This window comes from Vitis riparia, chromosome 2 (assembly GCF_004353265.1).
Source record: "Vitis riparia cultivar Riparia Gloire de Montpellier isolate 1030 chromosome 2, EGFV_Vit.rip_1.0, whole genome shotgun sequence".
Taxonomy (NCBI): domain Eukaryota; kingdom Viridiplantae; phylum Streptophyta; class Magnoliopsida; order Vitales; family Vitaceae; genus Vitis; species Vitis riparia.
Window position 1 is genome coordinate 717630 of NC_048432.1, and position 19565 is coordinate 737194.

Below are 19565 nucleotides of genomic sequence, written 5' to 3' on the forward strand. Positions count from 1 at the left end.
GATGGGCCCAAACCCAGATCCAAACTCTATGCCTTAGCCTGGCCTTCGGGCCAAGACCGCTCCGGGCCACCCTGGAATGGGACCATGTTATAGAGGGGCAAACCCAAATATTTGTGTTTGGGGGAAGTAGGAAGATCCGTATTTTTTTCTCAAATATGATGGAGAAGCGTGTTTTCTGTTTAATTTGAACAACTATTTTCAAGACTGGCTCTTTGTTCTCTAGACACACCAAAAAAAAGAAAAAAAAGAAAAAGGAAAACATGTTTGACAATTAGAAAACAGAAAAAAAAAAAAAAAAAAAAAAAAAGCATTTGACAACTAGAAAACAAATTATTTTTAGAGAATAACTTTCAGTTGTTTTTAGTTTTTTTTTTTTTTTAGGGTTTTAAAAATATAATTATGCAAATATGGAGGGTGATTAAAAAATAAAACATTAGATGTAATTTTTTTTTTAAAAAATATCCTTAAAAATGTGTTAAAGACATTTTAGATTTTCAAATAGAGTTTTGTTTTATAAAATATTAGAAAAAAATTTAAAAAAATAGTTTTAAAAATGATTTTGGGAGAATCACTTTGGTACGTGATTTTTCAAAAATATATTTTTTGTTATATGATAAATTAAAAAAAAAAAGAAAAAAAAAAAGGCTTTTTAATCAAAACTATTCCTCAATGTGCTTTTAGTTACATTCTAGCAAGAGTTACTTTTACCTCTATTTTTGGGTTCATACATTATCCTAAGTAAAGTTCATGTCCTTAAAATCTTGATTGATTCCAGCAAACCAAATGAACCCTAGAAAAGAAGGAATCAATTGGATGAATCATAACCCCAAAACTTTTGAAAGTTCTTGATGAACATACATATGTATACACATTACTTTTTGGTTTCCTTAAATTTGAAAATTTAAATGTTGAAAAGTGGTCTTGAATGCCTGCCCATGAAAAGGTCTTGATGAATTTGAAAGAGGGGTAGAATTAGAAACATTATTGTCCCCATCATCTCAATGTCACATGCCCAAAAAGAGCCCATAACTTCTTTGGACCACTTTATCAAATTTGGATAAGGTTTGGGGTCATTGCTAAGGAGGACAACTCAAAATCCAACACTTTTATTTTTTATTTTTTATTTTTTATCATGACTTTCCTCCCAATAACAAAATCTAAAAGAGTCTTTTCCTTAGCTGCCTCACTTTTTAAGTCCCTCCATGAGCAACACTTTTTTGGGTTTTCATTGTTTCTCCATTTATTCTCTTCTTGGAATCACTCTAGCATATTTTATTGTTAATTTGGGTAGTTTTATTATCATAGAATACATGATTTTTGGAAATAAATTCCTTTAAATGTCTAATGATTTGAAATAAAATTTCCAACACATTTATATGATAACATTTTGGATTAGTTGTATTTTAAAATCCAAGTAAAACTTGGAAATGTTGCTTGAAAAATATAAGATGAACTTTTGCTCTTTTAAATAAATGGAATTTGATAAACCCCGAGGGGTAGTTCAGTTGGTTCGATATTGCGTTTGCTCCTAAATGGTCACTAGATCGAGTCTATTCAGGATCATTGAAGGTGTTAACTTTAGGATTCTGTGGTCAAAGAATGGATGAATTAGTAATTTTTTTTTCTTTTAATTTTCTATATGGTAACTAAAAAATAATTATTCATGTTCCTTTTTCTAAAAAAAATTGGTATCAAAAGTTAGACATATCTCATTCCTAGAAGAATGAGAATTCCTTGGCACTCGAGCCATTGAAAGCATTGGTTTTAGAATTGAATTTGGTGTTCTAAATAGGAAAAGTGATCAAATAATTCAAAGGATTTTCTTCACTGCCTATGTGGAAAGTTCTCATATTCTCTTCCTGGTGTTAGATTCAAGCAGAAATGTCATATCAATCACTAATTCTTATAGGGTATTTTTTTTTCTCACAATAATTATTAGAAAGAACAGAATGGTGAAAAGGAAATTCATCAATTTTTTTTTTTTTTTAAATGGCCACAACCCAATTGCTTGGGTACAATAAGTAATTCCCATGCCCTATTCCAATTCAAACCAATTGGTTGCCCTCCTCCATTAGGTTTTTCAAGGATGTTTTTTTTTTTTTTTTCTTTTTGTATGTCTTGTTATTTTTTTATTTATTTTTTATTGGACGATTGGATATACTTTTCATTTTTTGGTTTTAAAATAAGAGAATAGTAATAACTTTAATATAAGATATGAGTATTTTTAGAGACTTATTATGAAGCAAAAATGGTTTTAAAAACTATTTAGAAGAATTGAGGTATAAATTTTTTTTATTATGTCAAATATTAAAAATTTTCAAAGTTATTTTTAAATATATTAAGTAAAATTATAATTTTTGAATAATATGTTTTATTTTTGTATACAATTTTTTTATTTTAAAAACAAAAATAGGAAGTACAAATACCAAGTTAAGAAAAAAAATATTAAAAATATTTTTTCCTCATTTTCCTTAACAAGATTTAAAAAATAGAAAAAAAATGTATTTCTAAAAAAATTAATTTTCTTTTTCTTAATTTTTTCATAAACAACTAAATAAGAGAAAAAAAATTTTACATTTTAAAAAAAAAAAATTCTTCCATAATTCCCTCTATTTGGGTATATTCTATAAAAAAAAATTATAAAAATAAAGAATTACCCATAAGTTAGTAGTTACAATCATTAATAGTGAATGGAAATGGCATATTTTCATATTCACACAATGAGTTTGATTTTCTCATAAAGTCCAACATAACCCAAATGTACTTTTGTCTTTAGATGGCTTGAAAACATGAAAAGAGGGCCCATCAACAACCCAAAAGTCCATCTTGAAATGATGCTTGCTACACTTTCCACGTGATACACGTATGCTCTCTTACTCCCTCCCTCCCTCTCCTTCAAAGAGCTTAATTTGTTTAATAATTTTAATAACCATCATGATTATACCCTTTGACAATTGCCTAGTACAAGGTCTTAAAAGTGAGGGGACAAGGGAAAAAGAAGGTTGTACCCCAATCATCTTCTTTACGGGCTAACATGTTGATTTTTTGTTTTGTCTTTCGTTTTTATTTTTTGGGCTTGCATTTGCCCTACATTTATCCCTAAATCAAGGAAGCCATTTCCTTTCTTTGATGGTAATTAAGTAAATTATCTTCATGCATAACATTAAAAAAAAAAAAAAATTATCTTCGGTGGTATACTATGATATTCACAATCAATTTCACTGAAGAAATTTTAATGATTGTAATTGATTTTCAAATATTTTATTATTTAGAAAATAAAAGTATCGTATCTTTGATTAAGTTGATAAGATGTGTCACTGTATTTAAAATTTAATAAAAAAAATATTTTATTTTCCAATATAAGAATAAAGTACGCTCTATATCGCTCGTGGTTGCAGTACAAGCTAATACCAAATTTTATTCTAATTTGCTAGTAGTGTTTGCATTTTTTTTTTATTCTATCATTTTATTTAACATTTAAACTTGTAATATATATTTTTCACATTTGAAACATTATATGTTAGACTTGTGATTATATCGGACAATGTTACCCCTTTTTCAAGGGAACCTCCCTACGTCATCTCTAACTCTATTGGTGGAGTTGTAACATCCTCATCTACTTTCGCCCATGATGTGTTATTTGGTTGACTATTATGACTTCATATAGATGCCCATCTTGTTTTCCAAATGAATAGAGTTGATTTTGTTTTCTAACTCATTAGTTGTTCTTTAGATGTCCTACTACTCTATAAAACTTACTCTTAATTGACGGAGTTGATTTTGAGATGCATTCATTATTGTTCATATGAGCACAATGAAACTATTAACCCTTCAATTATTAAAGTGAATATATTTTTTTCTTTATTAATTATTTTGATAATTTAGTCAACACTTTTATTTATTTATTTATTTTTAAGTACGTTCCTTTATGATCATCTTGCATTGATACCACATGTTCAAGTACTTTTTTTTTTCCTAAAAAAATAAATGTTTTAGTATTATTACTTGATGTTTGATTAAAGATTCAAAGGAAATTGTTTTCTATGAATATATCTTTACACTATTTGATTGATTAAGCCTTTCTTCTTTATTGATTGATTAAGCTTTCATCTATTTGAAACCTTGTTTCTTTGAACTTTTTAATTCTAGTTTTGAGATTATATAAAAAATTTCTTTCAAAATTTGTTTTACGAATTAATTTTATTTTAAAAGGGAACTTGTGCTTGATTTAGTAATTTTTAACTAATTCCCAAACTTTCATTTTTGTCTCATTTGTGCATGAGTGATCCTTTTGCTTGAGATATATGTTGGGAAGTGTCTCAAATTACAATATATTTCCTTTTTAATAGGAATATTATATAGAATATTTCTTAAATTTATATGTGATTATAATCAAGGATGAAAATTTCAGTTTTTCTTCATCGAAATTTCGGCGAAATTTCGTGTTTCGGGGGTCGGCGAAACGAAAGTAGGGACAAAAATGTCAACAGAAGAACTATCCATAAATTTCGCCCAAAATCGGAGAAATTTCGGTAAAAAGAGAAATATCAGCGATTTTTCGCCGATTTTTTGAAAAAATTGGTGCCTTGCACCTACTATTGATCCGAAGGCTCCTAGCTTCCCCGCGTTGATCTGAATTAGTACATTTTTCCCAATTAATTAGTACATTTTTTAAATCTTGAATGAATGAGTAGATTTTCATAGAATTAATTTAGTTTAGTTAATTTATTAACTTAATTAACAATATTAGTAACTTCCCAATTTTTTCAATTTTTTTTATATTTTTATTTGTAATTAATTAATACATTTGAATTAATTAGTATATTTTTTAAATCTTGAATGAATTAATAGATTTTCATAGAATTAATTTAGTTTAGTTAATTTATTAACTTAATTAACAGTATTAGCAGCTTCCCAATTTTTTCAATTTTTTTATATTTTCATTTGTAATTAATTAGTACATTTGAATTAATTAGTACATTTTTTTAAATCTTGAATGAATTAGTAGATTTTCATAAAATTAATTTAGTTTAGTTAATTTATTAACTTAATTAACAATATTAGTAGCTTCCCAATTTTTTCAATTTTTATTTTATTTTCAATCGTAATTAATTAGTACATTTGAATTAATTAGTACATTTTTTAAATCTTGAATGAATTAGTAGATTTTCATAGAACTAAAGGGTCATTGCAATGTAATATGTACAAATTATTGATATTTAATGAAATCAAGTCTTTCATGAAGCTTCATAATGAGTGTACAATTACAAAATTCACATTCTTATCGACCGACATGATATAATTACATTTAATATCGCAAATTATATCAAGCATATATCAAATTCTTCAACAAAACAACTTTAAATTGTCTATTATATTTCTAATTACATTGCTATGAGGTTTTTCTTACATTTCCATGAGTTTTGATCAAATTTTGGCATATCGAATTTTTTTTCCAAAATATCCGCCGATATTTCTCCAATATATCCGTAAAATCGAGTTACCGATATATCCGTGATTACTGATATTTTAATCCTTGATTATAATCAGATTTCTTATATAATGAGAAAAGTTAGTAGGAATATCTTTATTGTGAAACCAAGGTTTGGTTAATATTTATTTTGATGATAACAAAACAAGGTTTAGAACTAATGACTATATTTAAAATGTGATTAGGCAAGACGATTTCCAAAGTGGCAATCACAAAGACAAATCAGGCCAAGAAGAAATTATGAAGAAGAAGATTACCTCAAAGAGAAGTGTTTTTCAAGACCCAAGCTTCATAAGATCTCTTTGTAAGGTTGTTGGTCCATTAGGATTTTCATGCATTACATTCTTTACTTATGCACCAAAATCATCCAAGAGTTATTTTGTTTCAAAAATCTTAAGAATCGGATGATTTCATGTTTTCAACTAAAACCTTGTGTTAAAAGTCTTTCAAACTTGTTTTAAAAGGTTTTAAGTTGAAAAAATTGATTGTTGAGCTAAAAAATGTCTCAACCGGTTGAACCGAGTAAGGAATCGGTCGACCGCAAGCTCAACCGGTCGAGGTTCAGGTTGACCCCCAGCTCAACCGGTCGAGGTCCGAGTCGACCCACAGCTCAACCGATCGAGGCCCGGGTAGACCCCCAGCTCAACCGATCGAGGGTGCAAAAAAACTTTCTCTTTCTTCCAGAACAATTGTTCAACCGATCAAGGTTGAACCTCAACCGGTTGAGGTCCGGTTGAGCTCCGATCGAGGTCCAATGGTCACTTGCCAAGCATTAAATGCTAACGGCTAGTCAATCGGTCGACCCCTAGCTCGACCGGTCGAACCCCCAAACGGCTAGTTTAGTTTTTCTCTGCTATAAAAAGGCTCCAATCTCCATTGTTTCAAAGAGCTTAACCTTCCTAAACCTTTCTTGATTATATTTGAGCCTTGGAAGAGTGTTTTTGAATGCACCATTGTTCTAAAACTTGCATATCCTTAGTGCACCTTTCAATCCTAGTTTTCTTGTATCATTTGAGCTTAAAGTTCTTGTGTTAGGATTTTTGTGAGATCATTTATTTGTAAACCTTTGAGAAGAAGTTTCTCAAGAGTGTGGTATCTCTTGAGAAGTGTAAAGGGTGCTTGGAGCCAAAAGTCCAAGAGGGTGAATTGGAACCATAATCCAATTGTATTGCTTGAAGGCTTGGTTTGGAAGCCTTGAATTAGTGGAACCTCAAGCTCGGGATTGAAGCTAGAGGAGAGTGGATGTAGTCCAGGTTGCGCCAAACTACTATAAACTCTTGTGTTTGCATTCTCTCTTCCCTATTCTTTAATTTATATGCAATTGTCTTTATATTGCTTATTATATACTTGCATATAATTGTCTCTTACATTCACCTAGTTTAAATTTGTAAAAAGAGATCATCACCCTATTCACCCTCCCCCCTCTAGGGTGATTACTATAGGTTGGATTAGCCTCATTTTTCTAACATTTATAAATATTAAAGGTTATGAAGGAAAAAAGTTATGAGACAGATATGTGCTTATGAGGATTACATATGGTGGATAGAGATGTGAGGAAGAGTACGAGACACCTAGTGGAGCAATAGGGCTCGTGCTTTAGGATGGAGATACAAAGAATGGAGAAAATTGAGATGTCTAAACAAATTTTGATATTAACAAAATAAGATTAAGTAATCTAACAATTTGAAATCAAGTTAAGTTTCAAGTTTAATAAGAAAATCAAAAGAAATGATGAGTTCACTTAAGAGGATTTAAGGAAAGTGAAGTTTTGGATGCGTGAAGATCCATCAATTCTAAGATAATCATGTAAGATGAATCCTTTGGTTCACTTAGGGTTTAAATACTCTTCATTCATTTATTCATACTTGGTTTTTGTAAAATAAGCTTAAAACATTTATGAATTTTCTGAAACTGGTTAATTTTTCAAAAAAAAAACTTTAGCAAAACTATTCCAAACTGACATACAAAGAATTTTATGTAAGTTGCCTAAGTGTTAAGGAGCTTTTGACTTGTGGGATATTTTTGGTCCAATTGGTTTAGGATAGTCCTAAACTAGCTCAACTGGTTGGGAACCAGTTACTTTTTCCTAGTTTAGGATAGGTTTAAGCCTAAAACATTTTCTCTCTCTTTTAGAGAGTTTACTTTTCTAGTTGAGGCTTTGCCTTTCTTGGTTGACCATCAATCGAGGTCTAGTCGAGGGTTAGTTAAAGTTTAGAAAGGACCAATGATCACTTGCAATGCATTTAATGCCTAATGGCTAGTCAACTAGATGAACTGGTATTTGATTGATCAACCTATTTCCATAAAAAAAAAATGTCATTCGAGGTTGTTTTTCTATAAATTGAGAGCTCCTATACATTTATTGAAAAAAGAACACTTTCATTGAATAACCTAACTACTTATTTCTCTCTTTCAAAGCTCTCAACTTCTAGTGCATTTATTAGTCTCTTGCAAACCATCTTTAGTGCACCCATTTGTATTCATCCTAGTTTATATATATATATTAAGCTACCATTAAGTTTGGTTGAGTGTGTTTAATCATTTCGTACTTGAGAAAGGTTGAGAATTGAAGCTTCAAGTTGACATTGAACTTGAAGAGACATATGAGTGCCTCTCATTAAAGCTATTAATCCAAGTGTAAAACTTGAAGATTTGGAGTTGGAAGTCTTGATTTAGTAGAACCCTCGCTCGAAAGGAGTTTGAGGAGAGTGGATGCAAGTGGGATTTGCAAAAACACTATAAAAAAGAGTTTGCATCTCTCTTCTCTTCTCTATTTATATTTATTGTTTTGTTCGTTGATTGTTTGAAGTGTTTTTCGAAAAAGTTTTAATTACCCAATTCACCATTTCCCCCCTCTTGAATGTTTTTCCTTAATCTATTTAGCCTTATTCCACAGTTGCATCTATTTCTATCTTTTGTAATATTTTCTGTTATATAGTGGAATGGTCTTTCTCATTCAGGGAGGTAAGCACAGTTGGTCAAACCACTTTAAAACCTCATGTTCTATTATATTTGGCTTGTTTTATTTTTGTATTCTTTCCTTAATGAACTTATATAAGAACTTCAGCATGCACAACTAGTGGTATCAAAGACTTAGTTAAAGATGTTTGGAAGAGCCTTAGTTGAAAATGTCTTGAAGAGCCTTGGAAAAGCAAAGAAGAACAAAACACAAAAGAGGATTACAAAAAGGAATTTTTGTTTAGGTGGATTCAATTATTCTCTCATCAAAATGTGATTCAAGAAACAAGGAGATTATGGTGCATGATAAGACTATAGTGGATAAGGGAACAATGACATGCGAGGAGAGCAACACACATAAAGAAACTCTATATGATGGAGAGATTGAATATTGACTTAGTGGAATTTGATTTGAGGTGGAAATTGTTAGGAGGTGTTTCAAATTCCTAATTGGAATATACATATATATATATATATATATATATTTGTAAAAAGAATATCATATAAAACATTTTCTAAGTTTATATGTGATTGTAATTAATTTTTTTTTTTATATATAGAATAAAGAAAGCTAGTAAGAATATCTCTATGAATATTTTAGGTCATAAGAGAAAAAAGTTATGAGAGAAATATATGTTTGTGAGGAACATACGTGGTGGATGGAGATGTGAGGTAAAGTAGGAGAAACTTGGTAGAAGGATGAGAGACATCTAGTGGAGTAAAAGGGCTTGTGGTTCAGGGTGGAGATGCAAAGAATGGGGAAAAGTAAGATATCTCGAGACATAATAGTTGTATCTATTTTTATCATTTACACTATTCTCTATCATATAATGGAATGTTCCATCTCATCTGTGGAGATAAGTATGATTGACAAACCATGTTAAAACCTTGTGTACTTTTATGCATGATTTACTTTATTTTAGTATTTTTCCATTAATAGGTTTGCACTAAAGCTTTTGCTAGCCCAACAAAGTATGCCTTAGAGGATTTCCAAAATGGATGTGTGCTTATAGACTTACAAGGTGTTGGTATCACTTAAAGGCAAAGTTAGAGGTTTTGTAATACTATTGTTGATTCATGGTGTGTAAAAAAAGCAAGGTGTGGATTCAAGGTTGCTTCCAAGACTGGTAGCTTAACTACTTGATTGTTTTTAAATTGTATATATATTTTAAAAACTTATGATTAAGATTTAATTGTCTTTTAGCCTATGATTTTTCCCCTTTGATATAGAAAGTTCAAGGGTTCTATTCAAATCCTGTGTTTGAGTTGATTGAATAAATTAAAAATGATTTAAAACTTGTGAGGATAGACCCATAGGGTTGATGGGAGAGCTAATAATTGAAACTAGAAAAACAAAAATGATGGATTCCATTTTTTTTTTTAAAAGTATATTTCACAACACAAAATTTAAATTATTTAAAATTAAAAATTACTTAAAAATCAATCAATTTATTTAATAATAGTATAACAAAACACAATTGGTGAATTATAAATTTTTGTATTTTTTAATTAAATTTTTATCATTTGCTATAATATAAAATTTTTAGTTTTGATTTTTTATAATAAAATTTAACTTTAAAAAAAAAATTAAAATAGTTCTTTTAAATTAAAACCTTGTATTATTAATTTTTTGATTTATTAAATCAAAATTATATAAAAAAAACATTTATTTGAATTGATTTATGAGATCCATTATTATCAAATAAATATTTTTTTTATTAAATAATTTATTGTAAAATTTTTCTTCTTTTTAATCAAAATTTTTTTCATTGTAATGAAATTAAAAGTTTAAATAAATAAATAAATAAATCTAGTTTTATTAATAAATGTACTTTCCCAAACATTCTTTATTTCTTTTGGAGGAAAGTATTAAGAAAATTATTTTTTTTAAATATTCACAATACTTTCTTATTTTTTTTCTCCAATTTCATTTTATATATCATCGAAATAAAAGGGAATGATTTTCCTTTCTATTTCCCTTTTTGGCATTTTTCAAGAATTTAACATAGTTTAAATAGTTTTCATTAAAACAAAAAAATATTATGATCTAGAAAATTCAATAATTCACTATTTTATTATTATTATTAACTATTTATGAGATATTTTTAGTACAAAGTCAAATTATGTTTAATCATAAATCTATATATATGCATATTTAATTAATTTATTGGTGAATATTATATATCTATTACCAAAAAAACTATACGAGAGCTTAGGAAAACTTGTATACCATTTTTAAGCCGACTCTGTCTTTTATGTCATTGTTCTCAAATAACTTAATCAGATTTATCTATTTAATTCCAACTTAAATTTATATTAACTTTAAATTTTTTCAAAGAAGTGTAAACCATAAGAAAGTATGTAAAGTCCTAAATCAGGATAAATAGAACAAAACTGTCAATTTAATCTAAATAGCATAATGCACCAACATTTTCCACGATGAAATCAAGCATGAGAACAATAATTTTTCTTAGCATGTTTTCTCTTTCCTTGGTTTGTACTTGGAACCAAACATAGCCTTAGTTTTTGCTTATTTCTTTCCTTTATTTACATTAGAAATGTAAATGGAGCTAGTTTATTATAATGGATCTAATGCCTCACTAGGTTTTATGAGTGTTTTTCTTAAAATAAAAACATTTAATGACACTAGTATTAATTAAATCAAGTATCGACTTATTTTTAATTTAAGATACCATATGTATCTATAATGTACTTAACACATATATAGTATCAACATAAATTTAGTATATATATCTAGAAAAAAAATTAAAACTAATTTTCTTGAAAAAAGTGGCCACTTAGGTTTATGGTCTTAATATTTTTTTTTAATTTATCATTTTGATGAAATATTTTCTTCTAATCTTACAAATATGAGAAAAGCTCAATTATGGGGTTTTTTCTTAGTGAATTTTTTTTTTTTAATCAGAATAATCCATCAATAGTTGCAACTGTTTTGATATTAAACTATAAAGAAAAATAGCTTATTTAAAATAAGTGAAAATTTGTGGAAGAAACATTTGGATGGAAATGAGACTTTCTTAACATCATAAATAAGAAGAAATGAGAGGTGAGGGATATATTTTTTAGGGTAATAATTTTAACTATTATTTTCAAAAGAAAAACATTTTTACATGCCTAATAATCTTTCCTTCAACATGAAGCTCTTGGGATTCAAACTTATAACATTATATATATATATATATATATATATATATATATATATATATTAAAAATTAGCCATTCTAGGATTTTACTTTGATACCACTTATTGGTCACTTAGGATGTGATTCAACCTTTTTATAGTGTTCCATAATATACTTATAGCAGGACTTGTAGTGGAGTTTAAACGTCCTACAACACATTTATCATGAGGTATTTATCATTTCAAGACTTATAATTGAGTCTAATAATTTTAGAGTTTATATACGTAACCATCGTCTCAAGGCTTATATTTGAGTCTAATAATTCTGAAATTTACATACCCATTTTTTAAGTCATAATCGCCGAAGGAGCAACATCATTGTGTATCTAACAAGATAAGTCAACATTAACTCGATTATGACTTTCTTCAATACAAAATAAAGTATATTTCAACCAAATAACCCATCAATATTTGAGACTAATCAACTGGTTTTCTTTTGTTGTGTTAACGGAAGCTCTAATGCAAATAATATTAATTCAAGAACACATAGATAATACAATCATATACACAGTATACGAGGTTTAATGTGATTCCTAAACATAGAGAATATTGCAGAGAAGAGAACCAAATACAACTATTAGGTTCCTAAACATCCCATATTTCCCCATTCCTTATATCCACATCCTAAACCATGAGCCTTCTCACCCCATCGGGTATCAACCGTTTTTCTTTATATCTCTATCCATCTCATAACTTTTTAAAATATTTATAGAGATATTCCTAATAACTTTTCTTATTCTATAAGAAAATATAATATTATAATAATATATCAACTTAAGAAATATTCTTTATAAAAATGAAATTTTACTAATGAGGAATTTAGGACACTTCCTAGCATCTTCAATACAAAATAGCCTATCAATATTTGAGACTACTTTGATTATTTTAAATAAGTGAAAGAAATTATGAAAGGAACATTTGAATGAAAATGAAACCCTTTGAACATTGTAAATGAGAGGGAATTAAGGAGGAATGAGTCATGTAGATTTTATTGGCATATAAGAGAAGTTTGACATCATAGATTAAAATATCTTATTCAACTATAGATGATTAATAGGATATTCTTAGGCTTTACCCAAGTAGCCTCAATTTAAGAGTATCTTAAGATTCAATTAGAATCATCTTAAACCTAGGACAAATATGATAGAGTAATCAAATTAAAATAATATCAAAATTGAAGTATATAATTTTTGTCCTTAAAGACACGTTAATTACATCGTAATAACGAATCGACTACTTACCATGTGATATCAATCCACACTACTTAGTTTTTCCATTTATAGTCATGGTTCTTGAAAAATTGATAAATTGCATTATTTAAGGGAATTGAACATAAAGCTTAGGAAAAAATTAATTAATTATACCACTAAATCTAAACTTACCTAGCACATGAGGATCATTTTCTATCAAATCCCTCATTATAAATAAGTGAAGCCTTTGGTCAACCTTATAAAGGTGTTGACATTTTTAAGCATAAATTCTATTAAAAGATTTTATGTTGTTGAAGGATATTTGGTTAATATAACATCAACGTGCACTACATGTGTTTACACTTATATTGATTGTGTTCAACTTTGTTTATTCACCTAATTGCACATGATATCTAGTGTGTAATGTTGGAGTTTAAATATGTAGATTCCCTAACTGCCAAAAGACGTCAAATTGGTGCCGAACAAAAGTTGCAATACATAACTACCCTTTAAAGAAATTAGAAATTTTGTACATTATTAATTGATATTGTAGAAGACCTCAGAAGCTATCAACTCTCCTAAAAACAATTGTTGTTAGGAAAGACGCACATCATAACCTTAGAATGCATTCACCCAAACGTCCACAACAAACACAATGAGAGTTGATGGATGCGGCTAACCCTCTGATCTGCCAACAGATATGTCTAAAAAATCTCTCCTTCAATATGAGACTTTTGTGGTTTGAACTCAAACTCATGACATAACTCTTATATCAAGGAGGATCATGTGATTCAAACTCATAACATCTTATACCACTTATTGGATTTAAGGCTTTAACTCTTTCATTTTGATACCATTTGGTTTGTTAGTGACAACGTGATTCAATCTTTTCACAGTATTCAATATCATACTCATTCTTAGGCTTACAATATAATGAAGTTTGATAATCCCAAAGCACATCCATCAAGAGACTTTTTATCATATTTAGGCTTATAATCTAGTCTAATCATTTCAAAGTTTACACATTTATCATATTAGTCATTTTTTGAATTATAATTTCTTTAGGAGCAACGTTATTACTTACCTAATATGATTGGTCAACAGTTAACTTGAGTCCAACTCAAACTCGGAGCTTATTTGCATTGATTATCAGATAAGTTTACATAAAATCTAGTAATAACTTGCATTTGATATACATTTAAAAATAAATTGAAAATCAAATTTCTAAACCCAATAACTTTTCTAAAATAATTTTAAATTATAAATGCTTTTAATTAAAAGAAAAAACTAAATCCGCTAAATTGTGTTATGCGAAATTCATTTTTCATATAAAAAAACTTTTTATTTATTATTTTTAAAAAAGCTAGTGTGATCAGGCATAATTACGCAAATCGGTTGAAACAAAAAGTGAGAAAAAGGCTGCAAAGTTTCCCCTCCTTTTTTTTGCCCTTTAACCAAACAGACAGAGTAGGGCGTCCGTTACAACTTCCGCAAAGAGCCACGCGCTCATGCACGTGCGCCAACTACTGTCCACATAATGGCACTCTCGTAATTCATCCCAATTCTGAGCCTCAATCCCCATCCTCCCTCACCGTAGTCGGTGGCCTGTCCACGTGGCGAAATCACGTTGGTCTGTGCCCTGTATAAATAGCCCTCATAAAAAAAACCAACCACCCACTTCTTTTCGATTTCCAGGAGGAGGAGAAGAAGAAAGAGTATGGTTCTTACGGTGGTCTCTAATTCGCTTGGTGCAGGTCGGGAACCGACTTCGCCGCTCCGGCAGCGCCGGAGGCACGCGGCGGCCTACGATTGGTTGCTGAGCGAATTCTGATCCCGCCTTGCATCAACTGAATCGGAGACGGCGGTGATGTGATGATGAAAGACTACTTCGATCTCAGGTTTCTAGGTTGGAAAAATTGTTGGCGTAGCTTTTTTTCTGGAATTTGATTGGCTGGGAGGAAAGTATCACTGATTTGTGTGGAATTTTGGATCCTTTTTATCTCTGGATCTGAGTTGAAATCGGTTGATTTGGTTGGAGGCCTTTGTGGTGATCTGATTCTGTTCATGGCTTGGTAGATCTTGGCCTGAATTTGAATATTGAAAAATGATTTTATTTTTACTTGAATTTTCGGAAGGAAAAAACTCGAGATCTTTGTTTTTTTTTCTTTTTTTTTTTTTCTCTTTCGTTGAATTTCTAATGTTGCTTCATTCAACTATGTGAAAACCATGTGGTGTTGGTGTGTTCGTGAAAAGGTTATGCTTTTGTGAAGATGTATAAATTATTTGTCTTCTGTGATATCAACAGTGAAGATTTTAAATTACTGGATAGTGAAAAGCATGTGGTTTTGGTGTGTTCGTGGAAAAAGTATAAATTATTTGCCTTCTGTGATATCCACAATAAAGATTTTAAATTACTGGATTGTTCTTTGTGGTTAAGCTTCTTTTTTTTTTTTTTTTCTCATTATCATTTATTATTTATTGTTACCATTTTTATTGTTTTTTAGTTCAAATGATGCCTGTTTGTATAGGCAAATCTTAAGGGGCATTGTGAATTTTCATGTATATGAATTTGTGTAGAAGCAATCGACTTTGGAATTTTGGATGCATTTGTTGCTCCTTATACCCAAAAATTAACAATTTTGTGTCTGGATGTTAAAGCATTTGGCATTGAGTGCTTGAATAATGGTTAGGTTTACCAACTCCCCTGAGTTTTTAGCCATGTTGGGAGATGTGAGCTCTTTGCTAACATTGATTGCATGATGAACAAGTTTCACAAGGCAACTGGGTTTTAGGGTTAAAGAGGGAATGGAAGAGAAGAGGCAATTGGTTATTTTTCTGTGTTTATGTGCAGAAACTGGAAAGGAAATTTGATGGGGAAAATACCTGATTTTTTTGCGAGCACTTGTTCCATCTATTTTGATATAGTATCCCAATTTCTTTATTTGGTTTTTGGTTTAAATGCCTTCACTTTTGAGGTGAAAAATTGGTGTGGCCATGTGGGGGAAGTTTTTCTTGTCTTTTCCCTTCATTTCTTTCTTTAGGAAAGAAAGGTATAATTTGAAATTTCCCTTTTCCTCTCTCCTCTGCCCACTTAACCCTGTGCAAGGACAGTAATGTATCTTGTTTTCTTGTTACAAGAACGTGAACGATTCCATATTTTTTTGTCATTATCTCACATAAGTTATTCCCCTCTTTCTTTCCCTTGCTTCTTTTTCCACGGTTTTAAGAAAATTCTTCTTAATTTGTTTGATTGCTCTAAAATCTATCTACACTTTAATGGGCTACCCTTCCTTTTACCACCACTCCTTGGAACATTTTCAATTTTTTTTTTTTAAAAACATTTAATCTCATTGGAACAGTATCAGGTGAAACACACTTCCTTCACATCCTGTCCTCAATGACTGAAGTGATTATTATGCTTAGAGAATTATTTATATATTTATTTTGATAGACAACAAGAGCATGTATTAGAAAAGCACCAAAGAGAGGGGGCTTGCCCTATGTATACAGGAAGTATACCCAAAACATTATGTTTAGAGGATTATGCAACGTTCTTGATAAAATTTTTAACAAATCTTTCTCTGACTGGTTCAGATTGACAACATACCTTCTTTTTCTGTCCAAACATAAATGGGATCTTTTCTTGCATCACTTGTTGTCAGGGGTTGGAAGCTGTAACGGCCTCTATAAAATGGAATTTTTTCTTGTGTTGCTTGTTTTCAGGTGCGGGGGCTCAACAAATTTGTTGCAGGGCTATGGATGTGAAGCAGCTGCACATCATGTCGGTGGCCCGGGAGTTTTCAACCCTAACAATTATTGTCACATGCCCAGGTTTCTTGGTAACCAGGATTTCCTAGTTTGTTAGTATGGACAAATTGGCATGGATGTGAAACACTTGCACATACCCTTGGTGAATCCATCTACTGTTTGATCATTGACTCTAAACTCAGTTGTGGTGGGTGGCTAGATTTTTATGTTATGGAAACTGTGCATTCCTTGGACAAAATCTATTAAACTTGTTGTCATGTAGTTTTGTCAATGTGCTTAATCCTTCTACCTGCCAACTCATTAGCTTTCTCTGGCTTGTAAACGAAGTTGGGTTTAACACACTGCTGTTCTGATTTCTTAGAAATTTTTTTGATTTGGAATTCTCATGGTTATTATTTGGTATGATCTTTTATCTTCCCGTCTCACTCCTCTTTTCTCTCTTTTTTTTTTTTTTTTTTTTTTTTTTTTTTTCCCCTCTTTTATTCTGAAGATCATTACATGATTGGCACATGCTCCTCTCTATTGGCCGCTCATTCTTAGCCATTATCCTGATTTATCAAAGAAACTCTTGGCATGACTCTTCTCAGGTTTGGGCTGCTGCTATGTTTGGATTTAGTCATGTTCTTCTTTTACTCCCCTCCCAATATTCTAATAGAGATGCATGCTGATAAATGCCAGGAGAAGTTTATATCCAATATCTGTTTTGAGTTGTAGCAACTATAGTTGTTAGTTGATGCGTGGATACCGACTTGCTCTTGGTTTTGGGTTTTAGGTTATCTTGAAGGATTATCTGTTGCATGTTCTGATAATCCTTCTGACCTATCCCAGTTCTATGTTTGCATATTATTCAATTATTTTTCTTTTAATGTAATTAATCAGGAGAAGGAATGTCTTAATATTAATGGCTTAGATACTAAGTAGTAAAATTGTTATGATGGTAGGTTAATTTGATTATAAGAATAAGACTATAATCTTTCTCTGCTGGGAAAGGAATGAAAAGAATTGAATGGATCCACCTTCCATCTTGGTTGTGGAATTAAATGTTTTTCAATTATTAGATTCATCAACATCAAAATTATGAATTCTTTGTGCTCCACTGTTCTAGTAGGAATGTTGTTTTCTTTTCCTTTTGGTTTTTTGGGGAAATTATTGATGTATTTTCTTTAGCTATTTTTCTTCTGTTGCTAGTTGTGCACAAAGAGATGTTATAAAATATGCCAATAAGGATAGTTTTCTTGTTTCCAACCCTAGCTTAGCCATCCTTTTAAAGGGAGTTGAGTGTAAGTGGGCAAGATTGTTCCTGGACCTGCCAACCTGAGGTTAGTGGGGTTGGGTTGGCTGTTTTGCTAAATGGGCTACTCCAAAATAACCCAAATCTTTGTTGTAGCCAAATAAAGTAGCATCTATATTGTTGTACTTAGATACTAGAAGTGATTGTAATAGACATTGTTAATTATGTTAGAATGTTTTTATTTTTTTATTTTCCCCTTGTTTTGTGATCCTATAAATGCCAGATTTGGGCTGCATGTTTTGCAGTTCAACAGGAAATCAGGTGGATCTAGATGCCGGCTACATCTGCCTGAACTTGGCTCCATTCAGGTCTTTTCGTGTTTTAGTATGAATGATTTCTTGTTCTTGTGGGATTTTGACATCAGAGAGCTCACCTAAAATCGATATGCAGAAATCATGGATGGAAATGTCTTGATTCTATAAATCAGTACTTTGGGCAATATGATATATATTCATAAAACTAATGGCTTTGCCTTTCATAGCTCCTGACAATTGGTGATGTAGGTCCTTTGTGTAGTTGCTTTAAGATGTTTCTTTTACTTTGTTCTTATCCAAGTATGGAAAGAGATGAGGTTGAGGTGGTGTCAGAATTGGGGTTTGAAAATCCTTATGTTGTTCCATTGTAGCAAAGGCGTACCAACAAAGCAGATGATTTGTCTCTTCAATCATTTATGGGGTGTTCATGTTCATAGAATCATTATGTAAATTACTTAACAATTCTAAGTTGATTATCGGCACTGGGCAATGGTGGTCCTTTTGGAACCTGCAGATGTGGATCCAGGTCCACAGTATGCAAGTGAACTATGTTCTTGGAAGGGAGCGACAAGTTGGGATCTAGAATGAAAGGAAGCTGTGCTCCCTGGTCTTTCTGCTTTGGAAAATTTTTGACTTGATCATGGAGTAGGAGTTGTGTTTTATCCGTCCAAACCTATGGTCTACAATTAGACCAAGTGAGCCTCTCTGGACTCGGCACTTCTAGATCAAAATCCATGGGCACCTGAAGTAGCCATATGGAGAAAAACTAGTCATATATGCCACTTTTGGAATCTATGTTCATAAAACCTTCGTCCAGTGGAGTGCTATGTGGAAGGGCAGCTGCTTGGGGACTTGTTGTGAAGCAATCTTAAATATGGTAAGTGCCTTTCTTTTGGTATGCTTTCCAACTCTCCTTTATTTTCTTTTCCTCTTCTTTTTCAGAAAGCTAGCTATGAAATGAGCCTCATTCCTATCATGATTTATTGTTTTCATGCCACTCTGCTTTGCTTTGTAGTCAAGCTGCATTAATTTAACTTTCTCGGCAGTTTTAGGTAAATCTTTAAAGGGTGCATAACCAGATAAAACCTACTAATACCCTAAGACAGACAATTATCATCTTCACTAGGGTCTCTAGTTTAGAATGAAGGATGTTGACGATTTCACATTCACGTCTATAAATAGAATTCTGTGTATGGTTGTTGCCATCAGGGCCCTACGTTTCCTAGTCACCTGATCTCTCTCTCCTTTATGCCAAATTTTGGGCTTTTTGCTTCTCTTTTGATAATTCCTATCACTTTTGACTAATTATTTGTATTGCGCCTTTAGCCACCCAAAAAGCCTTTCCATTATTAGGTTAAAAGTGTAGGAGACATTGAATTCATTCATTAAATAAGCCATGGTCCATATTGCC

The 19565-nt window shown here is 30.8% G+C and overlaps 1 long non-coding RNA gene across 1 annotated transcript; it reads left to right on the plus strand.

Moving 5' to 3' along the window:
- The first annotated feature begins 14532 nt into the window (after positions 1–14532).
- LOC117907789 lies at positions 14533–19130 on the plus strand. The gene is made up of 2 exons (XR_004650062.1): positions 14533–16680; positions 17100–19130. It is a non-coding gene; the product is annotated as an uncharacterized LOC117907789 (long non-coding RNA).
- The last annotated feature ends 435 nt before the right edge of the window (positions 19131–19565 follow it).